The 15,864-nt window shown below is 41.1% G+C and overlaps 1 protein-coding gene and 2 pseudogenes across 1 annotated transcript in view; 2 read left to right on the plus strand and 1 right to left on the minus strand.

The window, feature by feature from the left end:
* The window catches only part of LOC133755253 (sodium-dependent neutral amino acid transporter B(0)AT1-like), a 628,988-nt gene that overhangs the window by 69,544 nt on the left and 543,580 nt on the right, over window positions 1-15,864 (plus strand).
* Window positions 2,845-3,239, plus strand: LOC133755142 (small ribosomal subunit protein eS24-like; annotated as a pseudogene).
* Window positions 13,972-15,864, minus strand: part of LOC133755059 (protein-L-isoaspartate O-methyltransferase domain-containing protein 1-like) — a 28,264-nt pseudogene continuing 26,371 nt past the window's right edge.

Genomic DNA, 15,864 nt, shown 5'->3' on the forward strand with positions numbered 1-15,864 from the left:
CACACAAAAGATCTGTGCAGTCCTCACTGTAAGCTCAGATTCCCCTGCAATGTCTTTCACCAGGTAGCCAGTGTGGTCCGTGCTTGTGGCATCTCCCACTAAGACTACTCAAGTCTCAGCCACACTGTGAGTTATACCACACACACACAGGTTTTTTTCACTGTCCCAGCTCATAAGCTCCACACATTCACTAGGTCTTAGTCTCCTGTTATTAATCCCCACCAGAGTAAGGTTTTTTCTGTTTGGCTGATTGCTGGGTGCAGCCCCAAGCTGGCACAACTGTTACATATGTCCAACATGGTGCCTGCTCTATCGGCTCCTAGGCTTTTGTAAGGTGATTGGAGAGATAGAATCATGTCCGTACTGTCCCTTTTATTTTTTCTCTCCTCTAGTTAAGCTGGTGTTTTTTTTTCCCCATGTGGCTTCAAGCCTTGTTCCCTTTAGGCTCTTCCTGCCACTTTTCTGCCAGTGTCTCAGGCTACTGGTTTTATCTCACCTCTCTTTCCAGTGCTGGTGCAGAGCCTCTCAACAGCTAGAGTCCCAAGCTGTGGGTACTTGTGCCCTCCACGTAGGTCCACTGTGTCCCTCTAATTACACAAGAGTTTCCTCTGGCCGGCACCGTGGCTCAACAGGCTAATCATCCGCCTTGCGGCGCTGGCACACCGGGTTCTAGTCCCGGTCGGGGCTCCGGATTCTGTCCCGGTTGCCCCTCTTCCAGGCCAGCTCTCTGCTGTGGCCAGGGAGTGCAGTGGAGGATGGCCCAAGTGCTTGGGCCCTGCACCCCATGGGAGACCAGGAGAAGCACCTGGATCCTGCCATTGGAACAGCGTGGTGCACCGGCCGCAGCGCGCCAACCGCGGCGGCTATTGGAGGGTGAACCAATGGCAAAGGAAGACCTTTCTCTCTGTCTCTCTCTTTCACTGTCCACTCTGCCTGTCAAAAAAATAAAGAAAGAAATAAAATTAAAAAAAAAAAGAGTTTCCTCTGTTGTTTTTTTCCTAATTCTTCCCTGAGACTACACTGTCTTCACTTTTATTAATCTGCCTTCTCCTGGACTGTCAGTAAGCTCCCTTCTTATTATGCCATCTTGGCTCCTACTGATTTTTTAATATTGAATCATCCATGCATACCAGAGATAAATACCACTTGGTTGGGGTAAATGATTTTTCTGATGTGTTGTTGGACTTGTTTGGCTAGAGTTTTGTACAGAATTTTTGCATTTGTGTTCATGGCAAATTGGTCTGTAGTTCTCTTTCTCAGTTGCGTCTTTTTCAGGTTTAGGGATTAAGGTGATGTTGGCTTCATAGAAAGAACTTGGGAGAATTCCCTCCTTTTCAATTATTTTGAATAGCTTGAGAAGAATTGGAATTATTTCTTTAAATGTCTGGTAGAATTCAGCAGTAAAGCCATCCAGTCCTAGGTTTTTCTTTTTTTGGAGAGCCTTTATTAATGATTCAATTTCTGTCTTCGTTATGGGTCTGATTAGGTTTTCTGTGTGTTCATGGCTCAATTTCGGTTGGTTGCATATATGTCTAGGAATCTATCCATTTCTTCTAGGCTTCCTAGTTTGTTGGCATACAGCTCTTTGTAGTAATTTCTTAAGATTCCTTTTATTTCTATGGTGTTTGTTACATTCCCTCTTTCATGTCTAATTTTATTAATTAGGGTCTTCTTTTTTTTGCTAGTGCAGCCAATGATGTATCAGTTTTATTTTTTCAAAAAAACATCTCTTCATTTTGCTGATATTTTGTATTTTTGTTTCAATTTTGTTAATTTCTTCTCTAATTTTAATTATTTCTTTCTCCTACTGGTTTTGGGTTTGGTTTGCTGTGGGTTTTTTTTTTAATCCTTGAGATGCATTGATAGCTCATTTATTTTTTGTCTTCCCAATTTCTTTATGTAGGCACCATTTGCAATGCCACAATGCTGGCCCCGGAAATGGAATTTTGAAATCCATGTATACAACAAATTTTTGAATTTCGTATGAAATATTTATGCTATTAAAATTATAAATGGATTTCAAAACACATCTTTAATTCCATTCTTCCATGAATTATCCAAAGTACAATTATATATATGTATTCTATTTTTTGCCATAATTTCAATATTGCATGCTGATCAGTGATTATAACATGCACAAAATTTGTTTTGAGGAACAACAGATTTTTTTCTTAGTACTTGAAGGTTAACTAGTAGAATCTTATTTTATAAAACTTTTTACCATGTTTGATCTGTTCATTCACAGTAAGAACATTCCACATTTATCTGTCATAGTATTGTTTTTGTAATATCAACTTGTTTTCATCAGATTAGTTCTTGTGAATATGAGACTGCTGTGAAAGTATATAAAAAATCACAGCTATTTTATCTTATTTGTGGACTGTAACTTTATGAATAAGGTATCACTCTTTTATTAAAGATTTATTTTATTTGTTTGAAAGACAGAGTTACAGAGAGAGGTAGAGACATAGAGAGAGGTCTTCCATCTGCTGGTTCACTCCCTAGATGGCTGCAACTGCTGGAGCTGAGCTGATCCAAAGCTAGGAGCCAGGAACTTCTTCTGGGTCTCCCACATGGGCACAGGGGCCCAAGCACTTGGGCCATCTTCTACTGCTTTCCCAGGCCACAGCAGAGAGCTGGATCAGAAGAGGAGCAGCCGAAACTAGAATTGGCAACCATATGGGATGCCAGCACTTCAGGCCAGGGCTTTAAACTGCTACACCACAGTGCCAGCCCCAGGTATCACTCTTTATACCTTTTGTCTCAGTTGAATTGAATTACATTTTATTTGAGATTTATAGCAATATAGTAGCATTTTTCTTTTTGTAGTGATCAGCTGACATAATGAATGACACGGTACTATTTGTACCAGGAAGTTCATGACTAACCAACCACTTCAGAGGGAACAAATGGTCATTGACATGCTCCACTCTGGGAAGGCATCTGTTCCACAGAGATTTGGGAAAAACTAGCCAAAATGTGCTAGACAACTCCTGATTTCATCTTTGTATTTGGTTTTAGAACCCATTTTGGCGGTGGCAAGACAATGGTCTTTGGTATGATTTATGATTCCTTGGATTATGTTAAAAAAATGAAATCAAACATTGACTTGCAAGACGTAGCCTGTATGAGAAGAAAAAGACTCAACACAACAGCAACAGGAGTGTAACAACACATTGAAGAAGTTCAGGGGAACTGCCAAATCCAATGTTAGTGCTGGCAAAAAGCTGAAGGAGTAAAGATTTTGTATTGACTTTATGGTGATTTTGTGAATTTTTCATAAGAATTAATAAACTGTACAACTTTAAAAAATAAATGTATGGAGTGAACTGTGGGATACTAGTGCTTTACTCAGTTAAATGATGCAGGAGAAACTACAAAGAAGAAATGATGACAGTCTACAGTGACTACTTTGTGCTGCAAATACTTGAGTGTGGGGCAATTATTAGCTCAATCTCAGGCACAGCCATGTTCTAGCTTTTCCTTTTCCTGCACTGTTTATTCTAGCAAATTGCACTTGGATGATGAAGTCCAACCAGTGGTTGGAATACTTTTTTTCTGTAACCCAATCATCCCCTCACAGCAGCAGTGCTTTAAAGAAAGTTTTCCAGGTTCTCTGCCGAGCATACCTTGAAGGATCTCATCAAATAATAAAACTTTTATACATTTCTTGTCAAAGTTGAGTCACTGATACCATTATTCTCATAAAAATATTACTAATCTTATCTTTGAATTTTATTTTGTATTTCTTCTCTTGGCACCACACTTTTTATTTGAATCTTCAAAGAATATAAAGACATGATGACATCTGATGCCAAACCATGCCAATGATAATAAAGGAACAGCAAAACAATTAACAACAAAAAGAAAATTATTTAAAAAACAAATATTTCACATTTTGCAGTAGCGCTCTGACAGCATTGGCAAGTATTTCTGGCCAACTTCTTCAAAAATGAGGGATTTGAACAACTCCCTGATCTGAGCAAAGGTACTACCACATTTGCCCCTGAGAGTTTACATTCTGAGTCACTACATGTCACACTGCTCCACTCAGCAGACTTTGTAAACTTGATCTTCATAAGTAACTGTATTGTGCATGATTACAATGAGAACAGACTAAAAACACAACAGATAATGGCAGAAAAGTAAACAAAGCATCCTGTTAGGCATCAGGAGATCACTGCTGGCCAGGTCCTTCATGTTATCAGCTTCAAGAAAAACTCTGATATTCATTTCTCAGCAAACCCAATATTCAGAAGCTTACCCAGCAGGCTCAAGTCAAAGGTTTTAGAGATAGTCTTTCCCCTTTTTGCCCTATTATTTTTATTTTTATTTTTTGGTAAATATTTCAGACAAACCATGAAATCAAACTCTGCTTTATATAAAAACTGAATTTTTTTAGACTTTTATTTAATGAATATAAATTTCCAAAGTACAGCTTATGGATTACAATGGCTCCCCCATCCATAACTTCCCTCCCACCCGCAACCCTCCCCTTTCCCACTCCCTCTCCCCTTCCATTCACATCAAGATTCATTTTCAGTTCTCTTTATATACAGAAGATCAGTTTAGTATATATTAAGTAAAGATTTCAACAATTTGCCCCCACATAGCAACACAAAGTGAAACATACTGTTGGAGTACTAGTTATAGCATTAAATCAAAATGTACAGCACATTAAGGACAGAGATCCTACATGATTTTTTTTTAAAAAATTGATTAATTTTCTATGCAATTTCCAATTTAACACCAAGTTTTTTATTTCATTTTCAATTATCTTTATATAAAGAAGATTGATTCAGTATATACTAAGTAAAGATTTCATCAGTTTGCACGCACACAGAAACACAAGGTGTAATAATACTGTTTCAGTACTAGTTATAGCATTACTTCACATTGGACAACACATTAAGGACAGATCCCATATGAGACGTAAGTACACAGTGACTCCTGTTGTTGATTTAACAATTTGACACTCTTGTTTATGGCGTCAGTAATCTCCCTAGACTCTAGTCATGAGTTGCCAAGGCTATGGAAGCCTTTAGGGTTAGCTGACATCAATCTTATTTCAACAGGGTCATAGTCAAAGTGGAAGTTCTCTCCTCCCTTCAGAGAAAGGTACCTCCTTCTTTGATGGCCCTGTTCTTTCCACTGGGATCTCACTCATAGAGATCTTTCATTTAGGTCTTTTTTTTTTTTTCAAAGTGTCTTGGCTTTCCATGCCTAAAATACTCTCATGGGCTCTTGAGCCAGATCCAAATGCCTTAAGGGCTGATTCTGAGGCCAGAGTGCTATTTAGGACATCTGCCATTCTATGAGTCTGCTGTGTCTCCCACTAAAACTGAATATTTTTAATAGTTAAATATGTATCTTTAAAATTCTGTTTATAAAGACATATAGTAACAGTACTACAGAAGATTGGATTTAGTCCCTCCACCCACACAAAGGCTCCAGGAAAGGCATGTCCATCCTGAATGTGGGCTGGAGATCGAGGTGAACACATCTGCTCCTCATGGGGTCAACAGAAGGGTTTCTCCCACACATTCACTTAGCCTCCTGCTTCCCAAAGAAGACTTTTTCAGCCATGTTGATGAACAGACCTGTGTCCACCATGCCTGGGATCATTTTGATAGCCATGTTCACTTGTTATGTTTGTGTACACAAACTTCCAGTCCAGGATAAAGTTTCTATTATCTGTCACCATAGGACCTGCCTGTGGACAGCTATTCTTAGTTGAACCCCACCCCAAACTTCTAGGTCACTGCTAGCCTCACATTTATAAATTGTCGAGGTTTAAAGTTATTTTACAGCCATATGCAATTCTAGAAATTACATGTCTGATAAGATTATTACATATAGCAATAAACATGTACTATTACAGAACAGTGATATAAACTTGTAGACAAATACATATGAAGGTGTTAAATCTCCCATCTAAGACTACAAAAGTTATCAGTCATTAATTTACATTAAAAATATTATTTATGCACACAAAATCAGAACATTTACAAGTAAAAATTTCTGTTTTATAATAATTTGAGAAATATAGCACATCTACAACCACTGTCTAATCAAAATTTTATTTTCATTGACTCAATATTTGTTATTTACAGATTTAAAATAACATTTGATGGCAAAATGTTTATTCTGTGCAAAATAAATTGGTACAATACAGTTCTGGCTCAGAAGCTGACAGAAAAATCAATCAGATTGATGATAGAACAGCCTGGTAAGTGTTGTCAAAAAGATCTGCCCAGGGAATCACTGGTACAATGGAGAGAACAAAGGGGTCAATCCACTGAACTCTGGGCAAGGAATCCCTGGTTACATCCTAGCTCAGGGAAGTCACCAAACCATGTTTTAACTGAGTTCATCTGTACACATTGGAACAATTAAATATCGCTCATCATACAATGTCCTTGGGAAAAGCATTCATATCCGCTTCACACTCACTCTGCACCAGGTACTGTATTAAGGGTTCAGAGAAACAAAGCACATCCCATAGGGTTCCAGTATGGTTTGAGGGTAAAAGGGCTGAGGATTGTTGGATGTATCATCACTTAGCACTGACCTCTCTATCAATACATAATTTCCAAAAAGGATCAAAGATTTTAAAAGTTCCTCAGATGCATTTCAGAAGGTGAAACATCCAAAGTTTTGCTATCTTTTGTCATGGATGTTTGGAATGAGATCAGTGTGCATCAGAATTACCTGTGATGCTAAGAAGTGCACATGCACTGCCTCACCCAATGCTTACTGCTTTAGAAACCTCTAGGAGCCTGGCAGTTCTGAAGTAACTCCCTAGTCAAACTCTTTCATTTCAAAGACTGCTAACAAAAACTTGGATGATTCTTAGCAGGAACACACACATTGCCATACCACTTGTATTTTTTTTTTACCATAAAACAATAAGTGTCACAAACCTTTTTAAAGTTCTCATTAAAAAGACTTCTAATCAAAACACAAGAGCAACAACAAATGGCCCACAGCAGTGCTGACTTCAGCTGACACTATGCATAATCTGTGTGCATGCATACATGTGTATCTTCTTCCAGGGAAATAAGAGTTGGGCAAGCAAATAAAGGTTATGAATCCATGACAATATTTTCAATATTAAACAACTAGTTTTTAAAAGAAAATCTGAACACTGTTACAAATGGGGTAAATTGATACAGCTGGTTGCCTGAACAGACATTTCCAAAGGGTTAGATCACAACCATGTTTTCACTTATTACACCTGTAACATGGGCACATTTCTCATCTGGGTCAGTTGTAGCACCTCAGTAAAATGGAAGTAACAGGACTTCATTCCCAGCTAGTATTGCATGAAAGAAATCAGAAACTTATAAGTAACACAAAAACATTATCTACTTAAAATCTAGTACAAGTGCAGTCTCAAAACCCCTTCATTCATATGTAAGTTTTACATTACATCTGGAAGAATTACTTAATATTAAAAACTTAATTCTTTTGAATAAACAAGCACAATGCAGTGCTGTTTTTAAGGATTCATGATACAAATATTGTGTTACCTTAGGCACCTTGCATATAAATTAGGGAAAACAATCTTACCAGAAAATGATTTGACAGTAACATCTGTTGACTCTCTTCAGTCTCAGGATATATGTTTCACCCTGAAGTTACACAAATCTAGTTTTTTTCCCTACTCTGCAAGGTTAGAAAAAGCAGGAAGAGAAAACAGGTGTGTTTCAAGCATTTCCTATCAAACAGAAATATTATAAGTTTATGGACAGGTTGGGTGGGGAAAGCTGATAAAAAGCTCCAATGGGAAGTGTTGAAGGAAAAAAAGTTAGTTCATCTGTCTTGGAGTCAGTACTTGTTCCTAATGTGGAAGAAAATACAGAGGGGAAATAATCTATTGGTATAGATTCTGTGACATACAAAGCATGAGGATGAAGGCAGGTGCGGCCTGCATGTCTAAGATCAAAACCTGCTGCACCTTTCCAGACAAGAGACAATCCTAATGAAGAGGGCAGAGATGTATAAGGAATACCTGTAACACAATATCGGGTCTTCGAAGATGAAATAAAAACCAGCAGCCAGGAAATGGGGCCAGCCCAGCATTGTGGTATAGTGGGTAAAGCCCCTGCAGTGCCAGCATTCCATATGGGCCCCAGTTCAAGACCCAGCTGCTCCACTTCTGATCCAGCTCTCTGCTATGGCCTGGGAAAGCATAGAAGATGGCCCAGGTCCTTGGGCTGCTGCACCCATGTGGGAGACCTGGAAGAAGCTCCTGGCTCCTGGCTTCATGTTGGTGAAGCTCAGGCTGTTGTGCCAAACTGGGGAGTGAATCAGCAGATGGAAGACCTCTCTCTCTCTCTCTCTGCCTCTCCTTCTCTCTGTGTGTAACTCTTTCAAACAATATAAATAAATCTTTAAAAAAAAAAAAAACAAAAAAACAAAAAAAAAACCTCGGCATTCAGGAACTAACAAAAAGTCCCCATACCTACCCAGGACGGCAACCACTGCCGATCTCAGGCGTTCTGTTCTGTGGCAAGGCTGCACAAATCAGCACGCGGGCAAGGGTCCCCGCTTCTTTTCTCAAGGCTTCCTTAGCGCCTGAGAAATCCATGCGATGGGAGGCCCAGTAGAGGCTCCCGGAGCCCAGCAGTCCCTCCTCGCTGCCCTCGGCTCAGAGCTTGGATCACAGCCACAGTGTCTGCTAGGCTTTATGACGCTCCAAGGCCTCGGTTGGGTCACTTCCAGCCCAGGCGTACCAGGGGCCACACCGTCCGAACCCTGGCCCACACTCAGGGGCCCAGATGGACCAAGTCACTCCCATGAGCCAATGGTGTACTCACCCGCCCTTCTCCGGGGCGACACTGAGCCGGGAAGAGGAACGTTGGCCTCTTCCCTGTTACAGGGGCAGCGATGGCACCAGGGTCAGAGACGCTGACAGTTAACAGGCCTCCGTCCCTATGACTCCGGTGGCACTCCGGGGCAGTCCTCCTTTCCAGTATCTTCCCTGCACCTGCCTACTACAAGAGTGGGGCCTCGCTGCTTGCTGCTTCCCAGTCATGGACCCTGTCTGAAGGCCGCTTTGGCACCAAGTCCTGAGGTAAAGTTAGAAGACAGTGGGGCGAGCCTGACGTGGAGCCCAGGCAGAGGCTGAACCCGCGCCTTTTTTTTTGTGCTATGGGGGCGGCCATGGCAGTGCTGGGTGCTGCACAGTAGGCCGGGCCACTCTCCTCACCACCTGGAGCCTGGGGGAGTGAGGGGCGCCCTCACCAGCAGTGACTGTGTCCTCCTCAGATGCCACCATTCCCTATGCCAGCCCCTCTCGCGTAGCCATTTTTTTTTCTCCGAGGAGACTGTTCGGCTGGGCCGGGCTTCCCTCCTGCTTCTCCACTTTCTCCTTTTGAGCCTCTCCATATTCGCTCTTTCAGTTGCTCCCCAGCTTCTTGCCCCACCAGTTCTTCCTGGCCCAACAGCCACATTGTCTGAAGGGGAGCTTGAAGATAAAGTGTTTGTAACTTCTAATTAGAAGTCTTACAAAAAAAAGTCACTGTAAGTTAAACCAATGATTATTTGTTGTCCTTGTCATTGGTAGCCTTTTTTAGATCATTAGCAAATGTATAATATTATATTATTGATTGTTTTCTATTAGTGTGCATTTTGAATGAACAATAATCGTTTAAACACATTAGACCCAGTAAGAGGGAATAGTTAAGGATAAATAACTTCTGGCACCTTCAATGATAACAAGAAGTAAGAGACATGAAATAAGCCTTCAGCACTCTCTGCTGGTGGGTCCTGGCCCCGCAGCCTGGGAGGAAGTGGGAATACAGACAAGATTTAGTTGCTCCTGTTTCACTCTCAGCTGTGGAGACAAAAGCATATCTGAGGTGTTTCACTCTCCTCACTTTTCTTCTTGTCACCGGTATATTTGCTCAAACCCTGCAGAAGGGAAAGATTTGTCTCCCAGGGACATGCTGCTGTATGGTTTAACCCTCAGTGACCTGGATCAACACCCAGAGAGGCTGCCTGACTCAGGGAAAGATCGTGGCAGGCTATGCCAGTCACTTCATTGTGATCGCTGATTTCAGGAAAGATTCAGAGTGTCAGGGATTAGTGGCATAAGGGAATCCCCATTGAGGTCATCCCAATAATTCCATGGTCTACTTTCTTACCTTAACAAGATTTGATCCTGATTGGAATTTAAGGTCAAGAATATAGGGCATAGACACATAATGTGATTTATATGAGAATATGTTATTTTCAAATAAAAATTCTTATGATGTTAGAAACTTAAAAATATTTTTGTGGGGCTGTCGTTGTGACATAGTGGATAAAGCTACTACCTGAAATGCCAGAATCGCATATGGGCACTGGTTCATGTCCCAGCTATTATGCTTCCAATACAGCCCCCTGTTACTGACCTGGGAAAAGCAACAGAAAATGGCTCATTTGGCCATGACCCACCCATGTGGGAGACCTAGATGAAGCTCTTAGCTCTTGACTTCAGCCTGGCCTAGTGCTGGCCATAGTGTCTATCTAGGGAGTTAACCAGCAAATGGAAGAACTACCGCTTTGTCTCTCCCTCACTCTCTAACTTTCAAAACAAATAAATCTTTAAATATATATATATATATGTGTGTGTGTGTGTGTGTGCCTATACATATATATATATATATATGTATATATATATATATATATAAGCCTCATTTTCATATCTAAAATGCAAATATCAGAACTTGGAATTATGGTTGAATTGTTTAAAACATTAATTTCTTCATCACAAGATCACTGTCTTTGTTTTACAAAGTCAGTAACTCTTCTTACTCTTTGGTCTCTTTTTTAACTACATCTTTGATCCTCACCAAAATGTAGTACACTGACATAATTCCAGATTGTTTGAGATGTTTCTGTGTACTCTTTGCCCATTATGATCATTTTCTTCATCTTTACATCAGATTACCTTGGCATATACTAGCCTTTTGCTCTTTAGAACTAAAATTAAAGTTTCTGTTTAATCCCACACAATGTGCTCATGAGATTTTTTTCCTAATTACCTCTGGTTATTAGAGTGTAGGTGTCCAGTTAATAGAGGAACGTTAGGAAGAAAGATCATTCCTAAGTGTTAGAATGAGCAGCACAATTACAACTCTAATGGGAAGTTAACAGTCATTGATGAAGTTCCAGCAGAGTAATCTGATTTGGCTTCACATACTTTTTTCTTTTTTCCATTTTAATTAATTAATTTTTAAAGATTTATTTATTTACTTAACAGGTAGAGTTACAGACAGTGAGAGGGAGAGACACAGAGAGAGTTCTTCCATCCACTGGTTAATTCAATGGCAGGAGTTGGGCTGATCAGAAGCCAGGAACCAGGAGCTTCTTCCTGGTCTTTCACACAGGTACAGGGGCATAAGCACTTGGACCATCTGTTGCTTTCCCAGGACATAGCAGAGAGCTGGATTAGAAGAAGAGCAACTGGGACTAGAACTGCCGTCCATATGGGATGCCAGCACTGCAAGTGGAGAATTAACCTACTGCACCACAGTGCCAGTCCCTTTTAATTTATTTTTTTAAGGTAAACAGAATTCATATATACAAATTTGGGCATGCAGGGATACTTCCTACCCATGCTGTCACCCTTCCTCCTCCTTCCTTATGCTATAATTTTCATAATCTATTAAACTCATAAGATTAACCCTAAACTAAGTAAAGAATTCAATAAAGAGTAAGCAGGAAATAGCACTGTTCCTCAAAAGCAGAGACAAGGCTATAAACAAATATTGAATCTCAAAATGTCATTTTTGCTCATATAAAAACTTTTTGTGTATACTATTAGTTATCATAGATCAAGGAAATAATATGGTATTTGTCTTTCTGAGACTGGCATATATCTCTAAATATAATGGTTTTAAGTTGCATCCATTTTATTGTAAAATACAGGATTTCTTTTTTCCAACTGAATAGTATTCCATAGTGTGTGTGTGTATCACATTTCCTATATCCAGTCATTGGTTGATGGACATCTGGGTTGTCTTCCACAATGGCTGTACTAGTTTACAACCCCAACAATAGTGGTTAGGGTACCCTTTTCCACACATCCTCATCAGCATTAATTTTTTTATTGATTTCTGTGTGGGGTGAGGTGAAACCTCATTTTGGTATTTATTTGCATTTTCCTGATGGCAAGTGATCCTGAGTATTTTTTCATGTGCTGACCATTTGAATTTCCTCATGTGAAAAACATCTGTTCAAGTTCTTTGCCTGTTTCTTAAGCATATAAATCTGATTTGAATTGCAGTTATTTTATTTCCTCTATGAAAACTTATCTTATAAGGAAATCAAATGCTCTATAGACCTATTTACCTTACTTTTGTTGCAATTACTATTTCTGAGTTGCTGTAGATATATTCCAGGCAATATATGAGTGCAGTAATAATGCAACATATGAAGTAATTTATCTTTTAAAAAACACAGGTTTCATGAAATTTTACAGCCCTGCAACTTTTGCATTTTAATCTGTTGCCAAAAGACCTGTGTGTGTGGGGGGGTGTGGATGGGTGGGGATATCTGTTTCTCTCAGAGGTTTTTAAGAGCACAGCAAGTGAATATTAGAAAGTATACACTTGGGGCCAGTGCCATGGCTCACTAGGATAATCCTCTGCCTGCGGCGCTGGCATTCCATATGGGTGCCAGGTTCTAGTACCGGTTGTTCCTCTTCCAGTCCAGCTCTCTGCTGTGGCCTGGGAAGGCAGTGGAGGATGGCCCAAGTGTGTAGGAGACAAGGAGGAAGCACCTGGATCCTGGCTTCAGATCGGTGTAGTTCCGGCTGTGGCAGCCATTTGAGGAGTGAACCAATGGAAGGAAGATCTTTTTCTCTAACTCTATCTGTTAAAAAAAAAGTATACACTTAATACAATCCTCAGTTTTTATTGCTCCTTTATATTTTCAGTATTTAAAGTTAATGAGGTTATCTTGACTCTGGCAATTTTCAAGGTCTATTAAGGATCATTTTTCTATAGTTCACTGTAAAAAGTATTTGGTTTAAGAGTTCCAGCATTGTGGGTGACTCTTATATAGCAGCATTTTCCCAAGGTTTAAAAAAAAATAGATTTTATAAAAGGGATTCTTTTTAATGTCTCAGTACATTATTTTTGTTACTAACAGAAACAAGTTATACTTTTTCCTCCCTAAAATTCACTCTGATGAAAGAAATAGTTATTTTAACTCCTAACAAATGCTACATGCTCAAGACTACAGGAATTATCAGTAGGCATTTTTTATTCTCAATCTGATTTTTTGTCTGTAAAACATGTCAATTAAGCTTTTTTTTTTTTTTGACAGGCAGAGTGGACAGTGAGAGAGAGAGTCAGAGAGAATGGTCTTCCTTCTCCATTGGTTCACCCCCCAATGGCCGCTGCAGTTCAAAGCACTGCACTGATCCAAAGCCAGGAGCCAGGTGCTTCTCCTGGTCTCCCATGCGGGTGCAGGGCCCAAGCACTTGGGCCATCATCCACTGCACTCCCAGGCCACAGCAGAGAGCTGGACTGGAAGAGGAGCAACCGGGACAGAGTCCAGTGCCCCAACCAGGACTAGAATCTGGGGTGCCGGTGCCACAGGGTGAAGATTAGCCTTGTGAGCCATGGTGCCGGCCCTTTTTTTTTTCTTTTTAAGAAATTTTTAAAAATTTGACAGGTAGAGTTATAGACAGTGAGAGAGAGAGACAGAGAGAAAAGTCTTCCTTCCATTGGTTCACTCCCTAAATGGTTGCCACAGCTGGTGGGCTGCAGCAATCTGAAACCAGGAGCCAGGTGCTTCCTCCTGGTCTCCTAAACACTTGGGCCATCCTCCACTACACTCCTGGGCCACAGCTGGACTGGAAGAGGAGCAACGGGGACAGAATCCAGTGCCCCATCTAGAACCCGGTGTGCTGGCACTGCAGGCAGAGGATTAGCCTACTGAGCCACGGTGCCAGACAATTAAGCTTTTAAAGACTCAGGGAGGGCAGCTGATGATTTTCTTTCTCCATGAATTCTGAGGCAGCTCTTCTGGCTTCATAGCTTCACTGTGATCTTTCTCCTCTTCTTTGGGATCTTCCATTTTCTCTTCCTCCTCACTAAGAGGCTGAGGCATAAGCTGATTACCTACAAGGATGTGCCTGTTAATTCTGTTTCACTCTCTTTCTTTTCCTTTTGGGTGGAACCTTTTGGGAAAACCTTTGGCCTGCATTTCATTGTTTATGAAATTTCTAAGTGGGATGTGAATATAAATACAAGCCAAGTCCTGCAGGTTCCTGACAGCACAGGGGGGAGTCCCACAGAAGCAGGCTTGCCATAACCATTCTTACTTGGCTGCACAAGTGGAGCAAATGAAACAGCAAGGATATTTTTACTTTCCCAAGTGTTTTGTCCCGGTCACATAATCTGTGTTAACTGATCTTCTATAGGCATGACTAGCATGCCTCCCACATTCAGTAAAATTTTCACATAGTTTTCATGGCCTTTTTGGACCCTAGCACCACAGTAAATTCGATCATACTGATAACTGTAGGACATTTCTAGAGGTGATTACCAACTACAAATGCAGGTTCACAGAACTCAAATTTATCAAAGCTATTATTTTTGACAAAGCTCTCTAGTTTTTCCTTGGCATATTCCACTACATCTGAATGAAGCTCAATCCCATGATTTATTCTAAAAGGACCTGTGGCACAGCAGTTCAGCCCAGCTCACTGTAGCAATGTGCAGGGCCAGGCTCTTAATAATTGGTGAGCTTCCTGGAAGCCAGCTGCTGCCACAATACCGCCAACTTTTAAAAATGTATTATTTTAAAATTGTGTTCACTGGGGCTGGCATTTGGCATAGCAGATAAAGCTGCTGCCTGCAGTGCTGGCTTTCCATATGGGCTCCAGTTCATGTCCTGGCTGGTCCACTTCTGATCCAGCTGTCGGCTGTGGCCTGGGAAAGCAGTCAAAGATTGCTCAAGTGCTTGGGCCCCTGCACTAGTGCAGGAGACATGGAAGAAGCTCCTGACTCCTGGCTTTGGATTGGCGCAGCTGCAGCAGCTGCAGCCATTTGGGGAATGAACCAGCAGATGGAAGACCTCTCTTTCTTGCCTCTGCCTTTCAAATAAAATAAATCTTTTCAAAAAACTATTCATGCCAGTGCCATGGCTCACTAGGCTAATACTCTGCCTGCGGTGCCAGAACCCTGGGTTCTAGTCCTGGTTGGGGGCTGGATTCTGTCCTGGTTGCTCCTCTTCCAGTCCAGCTCTCTGCTGTGGCCCAGGAAGGCAGTGGAGTATGACCCAAGTGCTTGGGCCCTGCACCCGCATGGGAGACCAGGAGGAAGCACCTGACTCCTGGCTTTGGATCGCTGCAGCATGCCGGCCATAGCAGCCATTTGGGGGTGAACCAACAGAAGGAAGACCTTTCTCTCTGTATCTCTCTCTCACTGTCTAACTCTGCCTGTCAAAAAAAAAAGTATTCATTTATTTTTTTTTGAAAGGGCAGAATTGTAGAGATGGAGGTAGGGAGAGAGGGAGAGGGAGAGAGGGAGAGAGGGAGAGAGGGAGAGAGAGGGAGAGAGAGGGAGAGAGAGGGAGAGAGAGGGAGAGGGGGAGAGAGAAGAGAATGAATCTTCTTTTTAGTTCCATTCCCAAGTGCCCTAAATAGCTTCAGCTGGGCCAGGCCAAAGCCAGGAGGCAGAAACTCAATCCAGGTCTCCTGTGTCTGTGGGGGGAACCCATCTAGTTGAGCCACTATTTGCTTCCTCACAAGTGAATTATCAGGAAGGCGGATTGTTATGTACACTCTAAGTGTCAGATTAACCTGATGTGCTATGATTACAATTATTTTGTGGATAAAAATAAGTGATAACAAAATGAGCC

This window comes from Lepus europaeus, unplaced genomic scaffold (assembly GCF_033115175.1).
Source record: "Lepus europaeus isolate LE1 unplaced genomic scaffold, mLepTim1.pri SCAFFOLD_3_1, whole genome shotgun sequence".
In the NCBI taxonomy this organism is placed as follows: domain Eukaryota; kingdom Metazoa; phylum Chordata; class Mammalia; order Lagomorpha; family Leporidae; genus Lepus; species Lepus europaeus.